Source organism: Delphinapterus leucas, chromosome 13 (genome assembly GCF_059928025.1).
Source record: "Delphinapterus leucas isolate spDelLeu-1000000601 "Yukka" chromosome 13, BTC_Dleu_Yukka2, whole genome shotgun sequence".
NCBI lineage: Eukaryota > Metazoa > Chordata > Mammalia > Artiodactyla > Monodontidae > Delphinapterus > Delphinapterus leucas.
The window spans coordinates 64,548,285-64,565,854 of NC_143141.1; the positions used below are offsets into that span (position 1 = coordinate 64,548,285).

The 17,570-nt window shown below is 36.6% G+C and overlaps 1 long non-coding RNA gene across 3 annotated transcripts in view; it reads right to left on the minus strand.

The window, feature by feature from the left end:
* The window catches only part of LOC149747776 (uncharacterized), a 234,720-nt gene that overhangs the window by 135,427 nt on the left and 81,723 nt on the right, over positions 1 to 17,570 (minus strand). The gene's annotated exons all lie outside the window — the stretch shown is intronic.

The window sequence follows — 17,570 nt, forward strand, 5'->3', positions numbered from 1 at the left end:
AAAGCTAGCTAAGAACAGTATGGGAAAAAAATCACTGCCTAATCTCACTAATTATATAGATATAAAAATCCTAAATAAAATACTAGCAAAATAAATCCAGTTGTGCTATGGTTACCAAGGGGGAAGGTTGCAGGGGAGGGATAGTTAGGGAGTTTGGGTTGACATGTACACACTGCTATATTTAAAATAGATAACCAACAAGGACCTACTGTATAGCCCGGGAAACACTGCTCAGTATTCTGTAATAACCTAAATGGGAAGAGAATTTGAAAAAGAATAGATACATGTATAACTGAATCACTTTGCTGTACACCTGAAACTAACACAACATTGTTAATCAACTATGTTCCAATATAAAAGAAAAAAAATTGTTTTTAAAAAGGGAAAACAGGCCTTCCCTGGTGGCGCAGTGGTTGAGAGTCCGCCTGCCGATGCAGGGGACATGGGTTCGTGCCCCGGTACGGGAAGATCCCACATGCGGCGGAGTGGCTGGGCCTGTGAGCCATGGCCGCTGAGCCTGCGCATCCGGAGCCTGTGCTCCGCAATGGGAGAGGCCACGACAGTGAGAGGCGTACTGCAAAAAAATAAATAAATAAATAAAATAAAATAAAAAGGGAAAACATTATGCCCTTCCCCCGCAAAAAAATGTTTCTCAAGGGAAAAAGAAACACGATAATAAATGTAAACAAAATTTTCTTTTTCTAATCAATGTTAACATACATTTACATTTTTTAATCTGTTAATAAATAAATGAAGTTGACCAAAGCAAGTGGAAATTTCTATAAATAAATAAATCCAATTGTGTGTGTGTGCACACATGTGTGTCAAATTATGACCAAGTGGGGTTTATCCCAGATATGCAAGGATGATTCATTTATTGGTAATCTATTAATATAACTTACCCCTTAAAGACAAAAAACTATAAAATCATTCCAATATATGCCTCCCCTGAAAGACATCCAATAAACTTTAACATTGGTTCATGGTTAAAAAGAAAAACATACTCTTAGAAAACTAGGAATAGAAGGTAAAAACTTTAATCTAATGCATGTTGCTGCATTACAGTGAACATCATACTTAATTGTGAAGTATTAGAAGCAATTTATTTAAGATTGGGAACAAGCTGAGGATGTCTATTATTACACTTTCTGCTCACTATAACACTAGTGGTTCTAACCAGTGCAATAAGATAAAAAAAAATAAGAAATTAATGATTAGAAAGAAAAAATATAATTCTCATTATATGCCAACAATTTAATTACACAGAGAAATATAAGAAAATACACAAATAACTAGAACTTAAGCAAGTTTAGCAAAGTTGCCTGATAAAAACTTACCACATAAATATTAATATTACTTACAGGACAACAACTGAAGAGAAAATTTTAATTTTTAAAAAAGGATCCATTTACAGAAGCAACAAAAAACATTAAGTAACAGAGAATACATGTAACATAAGATGTTCAACATTTCTGAAGAAAAATTTAACATATTATCGTATGACCAAAAAAACTAAATAAATGGAGAAATATATAATGGTAAACAGTGGGAGACTCAATATCATTAAAATATTATTTCTTCCCATACTGATCTATAAATTTTAATGCAATTCCTATCAAATTGCCACAGGGTATTTTGCAGAATTTTACAAGTTGAAAGTCGTATGGAGAAGAAAAGACTATTTGATGACTAAGGAGATGTGCAAGTATGAAAACAAATGAAGTTATATTAACTTTAAGAAAACATGGTATCTGTCCAAAGGAAAAGAAAAAGACCAATGACTTAGAAGAGAAAGCTCGGGGGGGAAAAACACATGTATACAAGGTGTCATTACAAATCAATGGATAAGTATGACTAGTAAAATGCATGTCACTGCAACTAAGGTTGTCCATATGCAAAAATAAAGGAACAACTTATTCCAACCCTACTTCATGGACAGATTAAAAACCCAAATGTCAGCATTAGAAATTTGAAAGAAAAAAATAGGGAGAGAAGATTTTTGTGAACATAGGGAAATAAATTGTTTCTTAAGAGAAATGTCATGGGAGCAAATCATAAAGGAAAAGGTTGATTTCCTTTTTTGATTATACTGAATTTGATTTTATTGAAAATTAAAATTTCCATGATATAAGATACAATAAACTAAGTTAAAATACAAACCACATACTTGGGAGAAGCTATTTGTCACACATAAATTTAAAAATAAGTATAATTCTTACAAATCAGTAAGAAAAATACAAATAATACAATAATAAAATAGGCAGTGGATATGAACAGGAAATTCACAGAAAAGAAAACTGAAACACCTAAAATTTCTCAGCCTCAGTAGTGATTAAGGAAATTCAAGTTGTTGTGAGATACCACTTCAGGAAAAAGAAGATGTCTAATAGTTGAGGAGGATAAATTAGTACTAATTGTTGAGGAGGAAATGGAGAAACTGGAACTTTCCTAAGTGGCAGGTACAAATACTTTGATGGGTTATTTGGCAATATCTAGCAAAGCCGAAGAGGCACATTCCTATGGCTCAGAATTTCACTTCTAGATGCAAAACCCAGAACCATCCCACATGTGCCCAAGAAAGTCCATTGAAACTTTGTTTGAACAGCAAAAAATCAGAAGCAAGCTCAGTTAGTCACTGAGGGAAGAATAATTACATACAATGGGACACTGGACAGTAACTTAAAACTTGAAAAACAATACTATGTATTATTTAGGGATATGTACATATACAATAAACACAAAAAATACAGATGGGGAAGATATACACCAGTTTCAAGATAGTGGTTAATTCTGGGAAGGAAGGTAAAGGATAGAATAAGGAGCAATCAACTGCATTGCTAATATTTTGTTTCTGAAAAAAGAGGAAAATAAGGCAAATTTTACTAGTTTTAAAATCTAGTGGTTGGTACATGGGTATCTGTTATTCTCTGTATTTTTCATTTTTATAATTTAAAAAAATTAATAATTAAAATCAACAAATCACTTATATATCCATGATTTCATTTTGATAGACCCTCCTAAATAAGGTTGTTTGGTGTCCATTTTATAGATGAGAAGTAGGTTCCTTAAGGTTAAATCCATTACCAACCACCACAGAGCCAGAAAGGGGAGAGCTGGGATTCCAATCTAAGTCACCTAACAAATACATTCCTCCAAAAATTCCTTATCTTGCAAAATGATTATCCATAGAATCCTGTAAAGATCAAGTTCTATTATTGCTTTGAATATTTATTTCAATTTACCAAAATTTGACTGGCAATCAACCTTCCAGGATAACACTGATTTCTTTTTCCCATAAATTAGTGCATACCTGAATTCATGGAGGTTTACTCCGTACTGCTGACAAAAAAGAGTCTATAATAACGTCACTGTCTGGTTCCAGCTGGCATTTACATTGGAGGGTCTGGGATCCTGAGCACTGTGGCTCTAAAAGCACCCCTTTCCCCTGTCCAATATCCTTCCAAAGGGATAGAAAAGAGCCACCAAGAAACTCTTATCTGCATGGCCTGGAGCTATCTTGAGATTGTTGAAGAAAATCTGTGACTTGGCATTCATAATGACTTACAAGCTCAGTTTAAAAATATATGTTCAACAGTCAAGCAGCTGTTATTTCTCCTTCCTTTGCCAACTGATTATGTACAGCAAGTTTTGTCATTTTTCCATTATTCACGACTCTTAGGTTATCAAGTCTTCTGAACAAACGATAACAGGCTTTAGTGGAAGATAGACTGTTTGAAGATGGAGTTGGAAAATAAGTGATTCAGGGCAACTCAGAAGGAGTTTTGTGCATCAGATGGTTGTAATTAAAGGAATGATATCAAATCTGCTTCTACTTACAGAAGCGAGACACCTCCCAGGGTCTGAGATTGAAGTCTTTGTTAGTCTTTTCCACCAAAACTCTACCTGGGTCTTCTGAAGTTTTGTTTTCCTGTTAAATGCCAGAGAATCTTTGGTATATAACCATGGAAGGGAATGGGGAAAATGCTAGTGCCAGTGGCTTTCCCCAAAAAAGAAAGAGAGTGAGGGAGAGTAAGAAACTGTTATGCTGTCATTTTTTCCTGTTTGTTTCTGATTTGTTTGTTATGTTTATGCAAAATCCTTATCTTCTAGAGTTTCGTTAGCATAGAATATGGGCGTAAAGACCGTAATCTTCCTCCAGCAATGATGGTCTCTTTTTCCAACAGAGAGTACATTTCTCAATTTCTCCTCCTTCTACTATCAGGCAATTGCTCTGAGCACCCTGCAGTTTATGATCAAGACCATCTCAATGTTCGAGAAGGCTGTTTTAGAACTCCATGTCATTGTTATAAAGATTATGGGTCTCCCACATTCACAATTTTTATCTAAGGCCCTTGACTTCACCTGTTATGCAGTTCCACGTGAATTTGTGATGCGCGCTCTACCTCCCCTGTCAAATTGCAGGCTTTTACTAAGTTCGTTTAAAATAATATTTGAAAAACATATTTCAAGATAAAATAATTCTTGTTTTTGTTTTTTTTTTTGTTTTCCAGTACGCGGGCCTCTCACTGTTGTGGCCTCTCCCGTTGCGGAGCACAGGCTCCGGACGCGCAGGCTCAGCGGCCATGGCTCACTGGCCCAGCCGCTCCGCGGCATGTGGGATCTTCCCAGACCGGAGCACGAACCCGTGTCCCCTGCATCGGCAGGCGGACTCTCAACCACTGCGCCACCAGGGAAGCCCAAGATAAAATAATTCTTAATCAATCATCTTCCGGCTACCCAAAACTGCTTTGACCCAGAACTGTAGTGACAATAAAAGGTTTCTTTTAAAATTCAAATTGTGATACACCCTGGCCTGACCTATACAAAAAATACAATTCATCCATATCTCTATTATCCCAGAGACAGAGAAAAGAACTCATAAGGATACATTTACATCAAAAAGTAATCCCAAAACTTTATTTTCCTAAGTCTAGCCACCAACACAGTTGGGTGATAGTCTAATAGTAAAACTGATTTATTAAAAGTTTGTCTCTTTCTCATCTCTGATCCCCTCTAGCTCCACTAGGCAGATAGAAAAATTTCATGAAACCTAATTTCTAAAAAGTTTTCCAAAAGCACTTGACACAGTTCCTTAGATTTTCAAAAGGAAAAAATGGAAAAACTTGCCCCACAGCTTCCTAAGTAGTTCTGTCTAGGTAAACCAGCCTTGACCTCTGAGGCATATTCTGAATAAGCAGGGCCAGATCACCACAAGGACTCAGAATGGAGAGAGGACAATCTTATGTTTTTCTTGTTTCCCCAGTAATGATCACACAGCCCAACATATAGCAGATTCTCAATAATGAGTATGGAATAAACAAGCACACCTCCTCCCTGTAACCCACTTATCAACTCAGGTACACTGTCCTCTGAGATTCATCCATTTACTCATTCATTCAACAAATATTTATTGAGTACAGCACAAGCATGGGGGATGCAGCAGAAACAACAATCCTGCTTCAGGGAGCTTACACTTTAGTGGATGGAGTCAGGCAATTAATAAAATAAATAAGTAAAATGCACAGTATTTAGGTACTAATAAGTGCCGTGGGGAAAAATTAGTCAAGGAGGGAAGATAGACGGTTTTGTGGAATGGGCTACTTCAATTATAAACATAGTAGTCAGGGAGAGAATTTCAGACAAAGGGACAATAAATATAAGGACTCTGGGGAAGGGCACGGAGGACACATGGCTAGAGCTGATTGAGGAAAGTGGAGAGTGACAGCCATGAGATCAGGGAGGAAATGAGGGGTTAGAAAATACAGGATAACATGGGTCATCTCTCAGGTGAAATAGGACAATCAAAGTAAAGGAGACTGTAGAAGTCAGGAGACCTCATGCCTCATCTAAAGGGAGGAGAACCGTTTAACCCCTGTCGAGAGTTTCCACACAGGAATGTGGTCCAGTAAATTATCTGAGTTCTCAATAATGGAAATTCCTTTTAAAAAAAAAACAAAAAAAAACTGCGTACAGAAAACAAAGGCTGTCTGAGGTCATTCCTGCCCATGGCTGCCATGGAAGCTCAGGCGTGGACACTCCCTCCAGGCACTGCTTTCTGGTCTCATGGTCTTTGCACCACCAGGAGGTACAGTGCAACCCCTCAGAGGGTTTCCAGCCCCCTCCCCAGTCCAAGGGAATCATTTCCTAAAATTGGAAACAAGTCTCACTCTCTCCTTTGCTGTTTCTAAGCCTGGGAATTCTCTATTTTCCTGGGGCTAAAGTCTTAGAAACAAAAGCCAGAAAGACTTGCTCTCTGTTTCTGCCTGTGCACTGCCATCCCTGTCGTCGCCCCATGTACCTCCTCTGAGGGAATGTGAATTACAGCACCTGCCTGGTATGGGATGGGGGAGCAGGAACAGGAACGCAGAGTATTGAGATAGGACAGGAAAAACACACTAGGTGGCAAAAAAATGGTTAATCACTCAAAATATTATCCAGACACACATAAATCAGGACAGTGTGAAAATCACTTTTGGGAAAACAAAACAGTCCAAGGAAGAGTATTTGCCCTCTAGAAACTTATAATTGAGATGACAAAACACATACACACACATACATACAACTGTACGTATAAAACATGAAATTTAAGACATCATGTTAATTCTAGCTGGAGTTATTAGGGAAAAGAGTTATGGAAAGTTGAATTTAAGCTTGGTCTTGAAGAGTAAATACATTTGTATTTTTAAGTGAAAATTGTCACTTTTGGCAGGAGTGTAAATTTCATTTCTAGAAGACAATTTGCAACATTTACGAAAGACTTGAAAATGTGGATTCTGAATGCCCCAATGATTCTACTTAGAGTAATGTATGTTAAATGATATATTCAATGATATATGAACAAAGATGTTCATAACAGGACTGTCTATAATAGCAAAAAAAAAAAAAAAGAAAAAATGGAAACAACCTAAATGTCCATAAGCAGGCAGACAGGTTAAAGAAATCATGGTATATCTATAAAGTGGAATATTACATAGGCAATCAAACACACAAAAAAATATATATTGACATAGAAAGATATCCATCAAAAAAAATGTAGACAAGTAATTTCACAGTATGAGTCATCTCATTTTTTAAAAGTAAATGTGTGTGTAGGTACACATGCCCTTGTACACTGAAAACTCTAAAAAAATGTATACAGCAAAATGTTGCTGGTGGTTATGGCAGATAACACACCCCTCCTGCCTTGGGTGGGGTATACATACCTCCTCGCAACAGTAATGTTGGGCTTGGCCACATGACTTGTGTTGAGCAGTGGAATGTGAGCCGATGTGCCACCTGTCGAAGATAAGGCTTTAAAAGTGAGGGTGTGGTTTGCTTCAGCCTCTCGCTCTTCCCCTCTGCGGTGAGGATGGGGACGTCGCAGGGCTGCTCCTTAAGCCTGAGATTCAGACCAGGATTACATGTGGGGCACATCCCAGGACCTGAGCTTATCCACAGCCAAACTACAGTCCTCCTGTAACAGGAGGGAAAAATAAAGGCTTGCTGTATAAGCCACTGCTAGTGTGTGTCATTTGGTACCAGAACAAATTTGAGAAATACAGTAACTACCACTAGGTGATTTTTTTAAATTGAAATTACAGGTAATTTTTACTTTAAAACAACTTATATATTTCTGTATTGTCTGAAATTTTAAAAATGGGTATGAACTACTTTCATTATCAGAAAAAAGCAATAAAGATACAAAAAGAAAAAAAATAAGTTTTTCTGTTTAAAATATCACTGAAAAAGTGTGAAAAAAAAACCCTAAAAGTAACCCGTAATCCAACCACCCGTAGATAATCTCTCTTGAGAGTTTTGGAATATGTATTTCTAGTGGTTTTTCCCCATTTTTTTAATTATTTGCGCTCATACTCTATAGAGAATCTTTTCTTCTCTCCTATTGGAACATAAGTATTTTCTTACGTTAACAAATTCGTTATGTTATGGTGACAAATATCTTAACAAACAACGTATTTAACAACAATATATTGTCTATTTTATAAATGTGCCACACTTAATTCTCCTTTGCTAAACATTTAGGTTGTAACTTTTAATTATATAAGTAACTGTAATGGCCATTTTTGTACATTAAATGTTTTTCTACATGAAGAATTATTTCCTCAATAGTAGGAAAAGTTTAAGACCCAGTACATACTGCCAAACAGCTTGATGGGTAAAAATTTGACCAAGAAAAAAGGATGGAAGGGTATAAGTAGAAGCTCGGGGGCCACACTAAGTTGGGCAGGAGAGGAGCAAGTATACTCATACAGCTGCATAGGATAAGGTGTTTTAAGTTGATGAGGTCAGCAGTGGGGAGACACTGCAGGTCCTTGTGAAAGGATTGACAGAATGAACATGACATTTTAGGATGATTTCTGAGCCAGCTAGACCCACTGTGAACTAGAAGATACACAGGGCTGGAGGCAAGAATCTAGCTAAGAAGTTGTTACAGCAGCTTTGGTATAAGGTGATGAGCATCTGGATTAAGGTGAGGGCAGCAGGAATACTGAAGACATCTGAGACAGCTGTATATGACAAAATAACAGTACTGGTTCTTTGCAACTTCATTATCAGCAGATCCATTAAGTAAGTTTCTCCACAGCTAGGCTCTGATAGATGAAAGCTTTTCATGGGCTTGCTATCCATGCATTTGTTTTTTTCATCAAAAAGCGGGGCCAGAACTATGCTTCTGCTTAACATTTGGTCACCCCAAAAGCTACCTAGGCATTTTCCAATTACTCACAGAATAACCTGTTTTGTTGTTGTTTTAATGACATGGGGGGCAGCAGTAATCTATATACCCTGAAATCCCACCAAATTACTGCTATATCAGAAAATCACACCAGGAAGTAACCCAGTCCTACACAGTTCACAAAATTATCCAAAGTAGGCTCATCCTCAAGATGAATCTGGAAGAATCTGAGATCAGCTTGCTTTTTTAATGTATAATTGTCATTCGTAGTTTTGGAAATTCTGGTTTTGAAGGAACACAACAAAATAAATTGATCCTTGAAAAAAAGAGAGAAATTGGAAGAATTTTACTGTATTTTGTCATTAAAACCTATACTACATGAAATTCTGATTTCATTCATATACAATTATTGCAAAATATAAGAGACAAGACAGATGAAGAAACAATAATGACAGCTCAGGAGGACATCGCTGGGTTTCATTGCTGAAATGTATGGCTTGAGCATGAGGACAAAGCCAACAGCATTTTTCTTGAAATGTACACTGAGTTCACAGATGTTATATAATCACGTTTAAATTAGTGGAATTATCTTTTCAAAATGCTTGTCTGTAAAAGTTTTTAGAACTGCAGTATGTCAGCCAAACATATACCAACTGAAACTTCATTTTTAAGGATAAATATAAGTCCTTCTTGAGGTGTTCCATGACTGGGATATTGCAGACGCTTTCATTTGAAGCTCCAGAGGATATGGAATTGGCATGAATAAGCGATTTTCAAATTATCTAATAAAAATGTCAAAACATTGACAGCCAGAATACCCTTCATACCCATGTAAAAATAATAGCAGAAAAACGGCAAACTAAAAGCAATGAATTCAAATCAAAACTAATCAAAATAGACCTTAGCTATGAAATGTTTCAGCCCCCTTCCTAGAAGTCATAACCTTCACAGAAAGAATCACAGAGATAATTCAAAGAAAGCATTTTTTGTGTCCTTCTTACCTCAAAAATTTATTCTAAAGTTTAAAAACCGCCTCAGATTTCTTTTAAATCATTCCTTTCTCAGTGGAAAAATTGTCCCACGGTTTAAAAATATCTTGCATCACATTAGCTGCCTATACATTTCATATATTACCTCAAAAGCATGAATACAATGAGTAACAGGGTCTAAGTTAAAATCATAGAAATCAGTAAATATTTCTATAGCCAGCTCAAAGTGTAAATATTTGGTTCTCAAAGAATCTCTATTATTGCCTGAAGACTAATCTTGTCTAATAAACTTCTTCACATAAAGCAAAACTATGCTGGGAGAAAACTTCACTTAGTCCCACCCCCTTCCAAAAAAAAGGGAGCATTCTCTCTCCCCAACTGCCCCCCTAACTAGGCACAGGGATGTATGGTTCAAAAGTTTAACATGGTATTTTTATTCCCACCACACCAAAAAATAACAACCTTTAGTGCTGTTTCAGAAATTTTGGAGCACCATTCAAACACATCAGGTTATTTGTTGAAGAACATGTGCTAAAACCCTGGAACTCAACCTCAAAGTCCATCCTAAAAAACAGACCAAATATTGGGACCTTTCCAAGCAAAATCAATTTATGATTAAAATCTCACCAAGACCAAGTCTTATATTTTGACAAGGAAAAAAACATTCTAGGTATTTTCATATGGCCAAGAGTTTCCAGAAATAGCAGCTTTGGGTGGATATCATCTGGTAGATTGGCAACAGCCTGATCCCAAACCTCCTCCAAGGAAAATCATGCAAAAACTGGAAAAGGAATCCTAAAAGTAGGTTAAGGGTCAACAGTGTAATTTCTAACAAGTATCTGCTTCCTGGCAACATGTGCAGTGGAGAAATCAAGAGTGCAGGTTTGAATCCAGTGACCCTAGATTGAAACTCTACCTCAGAATCTTCTTTCTCTCTAAATTGAAGGTGTTCTTTGACAGGAGTAAAAAACAATCTACCCTTCCCAAAAGAAAACTCATAGTGAGACAAATAGGGTTAGAGACCTCTCATCAGTAAGTCCCTCTCCATGACTAACAACAGCAAGGGCCACAACGAAACCCCCAAGCCAGTATTTCCGCCTCTCATAACAGGCATTGTTCTGTCTCCTCCTTATCCCTAAGATTGTTTGTTTCTTTCATTTTTACATCCCTTTCTATTTTAAAACTTAGTCAAATTCAGCACCTCTCAAAATGAGTTTGAGAAAACCCTACTAGAGGTACATAGATGCTCACAGGTGTTCCTCCCCAAAAAAACTGTTCCATGATCCAATACTTTCAGGAAACTCTGGGTAAAATGTTTTACTAAATGTTTCCTTTCTTGCAGGACTTCTCAGAGCCTTTAATATGCTAATGTGTTTTGAAGATTGCTCATTTCCTAATTTCTTTGACCATGGGTGCTCTTGTTGTGCCACACTTATTAATATCTCACTAAAGAGTTTCACTAGTGAATGAAATATTTTTTGAGTTTAGCAAGAATCTATTTGACTATTTATCTGTTTGACACAAGACCAACCCTAGAATGTTAAACAATGACACACTTGTTCTCCTTTCTCCAGGTCACCTTCTCATGGTGCTAAACTTGAGGGATGTCTATTGTCCTTCCCCACAATCCCCATTTCCCTACAATAGTGTTTAACTCAAAATCAGTGGCAGAGAAATTTCAAAAGGCTTTCAGTTGGTCCTTGAGGTCCTTTGCACAGCTCCTTTGCCCATAAGACTTAGGGGGCCTTCCTACAAGCAGTGTCCTGAGTGTGTAAAAAGTATCCCACATCTCCTGAGAGACAAATGTGTAAGACATAAATAGCTGAAGTTGATGTATTAAAGTAGAAAATGGATATGATAGCATTAGTTGTCATAAAATGAAAGAGATTATTTTCATTTTCACATCATTGTCAGCCCTTTTTCTATATCACCATGCACAATTAGGCACTTAATAAATACTTTTCAGTATTGTAATGATTGAGTAAACCGAATCCATACAATTTCAGTTTTGCAATTAAGTTTCTGAACCACAGAGATATGGAATGACATATAGTCAAAGTGGGGAGAGGTGGGAGCAAAGAGAAGCGTTGAAGCTAGTAATTAAGTAAATGAGTCTGCAACCCAGACCAACTGGTTTCACAAGTTGAGAGTTGCCCCCACAGGGGCCAGAGATGACATCATGGGAATACATATCAAGACCAGCTATGAGGTTTCATGGCTGAGAACCCCTAACCCATCTAAAAAGCCCAAGTACAAGTGTTCATTAGTGACCCAGTGCTGCCAGGTATATGAATACAAGAGAACATTCTGGATTACCCAGAAATGTGAGCAATGACAGGGAAAGGGGGTCAAACATGAGAAGAAAGAATAGGAAGGAGGAGTTTAAAAGGCAGAGGTTCTCCCAATTCAGTACCATCAGAATTTCTGCTCTCTGGAAAGACTAGGACATTTGCATCTGACTTTAGAGTGACAGCTTCTGTGGGTCCCATGGCTTCCTGGAAAGAGTATCCCAGGCTCTAGTGGTTCAAGAAGGGGCAACAAAGCATCAGCAACCCCAAAACATCAGTTGATGTTGCCAACTCCCAGTCTATCTGGAGACCCCACTGAAAGGAAGCAAGAACGAGGGTCACTTCAGAAGCAGCTCTCAGGCTATCCCGGGGAAGAGGAGAGACTGGAGAGGGAGTCACTTAATTCCCATTTCTACCCCCGGTCAACTTTAATTCAAGGTAGAAATTAGGATTAACATTTCCCAGATATGATAACCTTTTGAAGGATGCAGTTTTTTAGGGGAAGTAATTAATATGAAAAAGCTTCTGCTAACTGGCTCTGGGAACTTGCAACATTTTTTTCTCAGTCCTTCAATGACCATATCTGTAAGAAGGGAGAAGCAAGAGATATAATGAAGGTGAAGGTGCTTTGGAACTGGCACTATGGCACATGAAAGGCCTGTTCTAGACTAGCCATGTACAACCTTTATAATACATCTTACTTTTGATAGGCTGCAGCCATCCTCATACAGCCTAATGGACCCAGTTCCCTCTTTCATCCCACGTAAATGCCAAAATCATCCTGGGTTTAATCAAGAGACCCATGTTTATTCAACATACTTAGCTCAAGAAGGATAATCCATGAGATGCAATGCCTTCTTTTCTCTGTGTAGCCACTTGCATTTTCTTAGTTATGTTTTTACTTTCTGTATGTGTCCAATTTTATTTTCAATGATTGACCTGGATTTTAGGTTCTAATAGCATAAATATCAAATTTTGTTAGTTCAGCTGTATAGTTAAAATGCTCTTATTCTTTTGCTCTTAATTAATGGATACCATTCAACAATGAAGGATTCCGTTTAATCTTTTTTTTAAATGAGTTTTAAATTATTCTTTGTTTGCACATGGCCCAAGAGAGGCTTTCCTGGGGGGTAGGTAGAAGAAGTGATATAAGTCCATTTCCCTTAATAGAAAAAGATTCCCTGTGACTGAAAAATAGAGAGTTTCCCCACCTGGTAGTTATTTAGGAAACTGATTTTTTACCCTAATCACAGGATTTTCACACTTATATTAAATTCCACCTTTGTTAGTTTTGACCCAGCAATTCAGCCTGGATATCCGTTTCTAAATGAAGCTTTTACTGTGTTTTTTAAATACTTTTTAAGAATTCGGAGTAATGATAGTAAAGATGATACAAAATCTTGGAAATAGAATGGATAAAATAAAAGAAACATTTAACAAGACCTAGAAGAACTAAAGAGCAAACAAGCAATGATGAACAACACAATAAATGAAATTTAAAATTCTCTAGAAGGAATCAATAGCAGAATAACTGAGGCAGAAGAACGGATAAGTGACCTGGAAGATAAAAGAGTGGAAATAACTACCGCAGAGCAGAATAAAGAAAAAAGAAGGAAAAGAATTAAGGACAGTCTCAGAGACCTCTGGGACAACATTAAATGCACCAACATTCAAATTATAGTGGTCCCAGAAGAAGACAAGAAAAAGAAAGGGAATGAGAAAATATTTGAACAGATTATAGTTGAAAACTTCCCTAATATGGGAAAGGAAATAGTCAATCGAGGACAGGAAGTGCAGAGAGTCCCATACAGGATAAATCCAAGGAGAAACATGCCAAGACACATAATAATCAAACTATCAAAAATTAAATACAAAGATAAAATATTAAAAGCAGCAAGGGAAAAATAACATACAAGGGAATCCCCATAAGGTTAACAGCTGATCTTTCAGGACAAACTCTGCAAGTCAAAAGGGACTGGCAGGACATATTTAAAGTGATGAAAGGGGAAAACCTACAACCAAGGTTTTCCCACGCAGCAAGGATCTCATTCAGATTCGACAGAGAAATTAAAAATTTTACAGACAAGCAAAAGCTAAGAGAATTCAGCATCATCAAACGAGCTTTATAGCAAATGCTAAAGGAACTTCTCTAGGCAGGAAACACAAGGAAAGGAAAAGGCCTACAGTAACAAACCCAAAACAATTAAGAAAATAGTAATAGGAACATACATATTGATAATCACCTTAAATGTAAATGGATTAAATGCTCCAACCAAAAGACATAGACTGTCTGAATGGATACAAAAACAAGACCCATATATATTTTGTCTACAAGATACCCACTTCAGGCCTAGGAACACATACAGACTGAAAGTGAGGGGATGGAAAAAGATATTCCATGAAAATGGAAATCAAAAGAAAGCTGGAGTAGCAATTCTCGTATCAGACAAAATAGACTTTAAAATAAAGACTATTTCAAGAGAAAAAGAAGGACACTACATAACGATCAAGGGATCAATCCAAGAAGAAGATATAACAATTGTAAATATTTATGCACCCAACATACGAGCACCTCAATATATAAGGCAAACGCTAACAGCCATAAAAGGGGAAATTGACAGTAACACAATCATACTACGGGACTTTAACACCACACTTTCACCAATGGACAGATCATCCAAATGAAAATAAATAAGGAAAACAAGCCTTAAATGACACATTAAAAAAGATGGACTTAATTGATATTTATAGGACATTTCATCCAAAAACAACAGAATACACTTTCTTCTCAAGTGCTCATGGAATATTCTCCAGGATAGATCATATCCTATGTCACAAATCAAGCCTTGGTAAATTTAAGAAAATTGAAATCGTATCAAGAATATTTTCTGACCACAATGCTATGAGACTAGATATCAATTACAGGAAAAAAATCTGTAAAAAAAAAAAAACACATGGTGGCTAAACAATACACTACTGAATAATCAATACATCACTGAAGAAATAAAAGAGGAAATCAAAATATACCTAGAAACAAATGAAAATGAAAACAAGACAACCCAAAACCTATGGGATGCAGCAAAAGCAGTTCTAAGAGGGAAGTGTATAGCAATACAATCCTACCTTAAGAAAGAAACATCTCAAATAAACAACCTAACCTTACACCTAAAGCAATTAGAGAAAGAAGAACAAAAAAACCTCAAAGTTAGCAGAAGGAAAGAAATCATAAAGATCAGATCAGAAATAAATGAAAAAGAAATGAAGGAAACAATAGCAAAGATCAATAAAACTAAAAGCTGGTCCTTTGAGAAGATAAACAAAATTGATAAACCATTAATCAGACTCATCAAGAAAAAAAGGGAGAAGACTCAAATCAATAGAATTAGAAATGAAAAAGGAGAAGTAACAACTGACACTGCAGAAATACAAAAGATCATGAGAGATTACTACAAGCAACTCTATGCCAATAAAATGGACAACCCGGAAGAAATGGACAAATTCTTAGAAATGCACAACCTGCCAAGACTGAATCAGGAAGAAATAGAAAATATGAACAGTCCAATCACAAGCACTGAAATTGAGACCGTGACTAAAAATCTGCCAACAAACAAAAGCCCAGGACCAGATGGCTTCACAGGCGAATTCTATCAAATATGTACAGAAGAGCTAACACCTATCTTTCTCAAACTCTTCTAAAATATAGCAGAGGGAGGAACATTCCCACACTCCCAAACTCATTCTACCATCACCCTGATACCAAAACCAGACAAAGATATCACAAAGAAAGAAAACTACAGGCCAATATCACTGATGAATATAGATGCAAAAATCCTCAACAAAATACTAGCAAACAGAATCAAACAGCACATTAAAAGGATCATACACCATGACCAAGTGGGGTTTATCCCAGGAATGCAAGGATTCTTTGATATATGCAAATCGATCAATGTGATACACCATATTAACAAATTGAAGGATAAAAACCATATGAACATCTCAATAGATGCAGAAAAAGCTTTCGACAAAATTCAACACCGATTTATGATAAAAACCCTCAAGAAAGTAGGCATAGAGGGAGCTTACCTCAACATAATAAAGGCCATATATGGCAAACCCACAGCCAACATCATTCTCAATGGTGAATAACTGAAAGCATTTCCACTAAGATCAGGAACAAGACAAGGTAGCCCACTCTCACCACTATTATTCAGTATAGTTTTGGAAGTTTTAGCCACAGCAATCAGAGAAGGAAAAGAAATAAAAGGAATCCAAATTGGAAAAGAAGAAGTAAAGCTGTCACTGTGTGCAGATGGCATGATATTATATAGAGAGAATCCTAAAGACGCTACCAGAAAACTACTAGAGCTAATCAACGAATTCGGTAAAGTAGCAGGATACAAAATTAATGCACAGAAATCTCTTGCATTCCTATACACTAATGATGAAAAATCTGAAAGAGAAATTAAGGAAACACTCCCATTTACCATTGCAACAAAAAGAATAAAACACCTAGGAATAAACCTACCTAAGGAGACAAAAGCCCTGTATGCAGAAAACTATAAGACACTGATGAAAGAAATTAAAGATGACTAGAAGAATCAACATTGTCAAAATGTCTATACTACCCAAAGCAATCTACAGATTCAATGCAATCCCTATCAAACTACCATTGGCATTTTTCACAGAACTAGAACAAAAAATTTCACATTTTGTATGGAAACACAAAAGACCCCAAATAGCCAAATCAATCTTGAGAAAGAAAAACAGAGCTGGAGGAGTCAGCCTCCCGGACTTCAGACTATACTACAAAGCTACAGTAATCAAGACAGTATGGTACTGGCACACAAACAGAAATATAGATCAATGGAACAGGATAGAAGGCCCAGAGATAAATCCATGCACATATGGTCACCTTGTCTTTGATAAAGGATGCAAGAATATACAATGGAGGAAAGACAGCCTCTTCAATATGTGGTGCTGGGAAAACTGGACAGCTACATGTAAAAGAATGAAATTAGAACACTCCCTAACACCATACATAAAAATAAACTCAAAATGGATTAAAGACCTAAATGTAAGGTCAGACACTATCAAACTCTTAGAGGAAAACATAGGCAGAACATTCCATAACATAAATCACAGCAATATCATTTTTGACTCAGCTCCTAGAGTAATGGAAATAAAAATAAGCAAATGGAACCTATGGAAACTTAAAAGCTATTGCACAGCAAAGAAAACCATAAACAAGATGAAAAAACAACCTTCAGAATGGGAGAAAATATTTGCAACGAAGCAACTGACAAAGGATTAATCTTCAAAATATACAAGCAGCTCATGCAGCTCAATATCAAAAAAACAAACAACCCAATCCAAAAATGGGCAGAAGACCTAAACAGACATTTTTCCAAAGAAGATATACAGATTGGCAACAAATGCATGAAAGGATGCTCAACATCACTAATCATTAGAGAAATGCAAATCAAAACTACAATGAGGTATCACCTCATACCGGTCAAAATGGCCATTATCAAAAAATCTACAAGCAATAAATGCTGGAGAGGGTGTGAGAAAAGGGAAAAGGGAACCCTTTTGCACAGTTTTAGGGAATGTAAATTGATACCG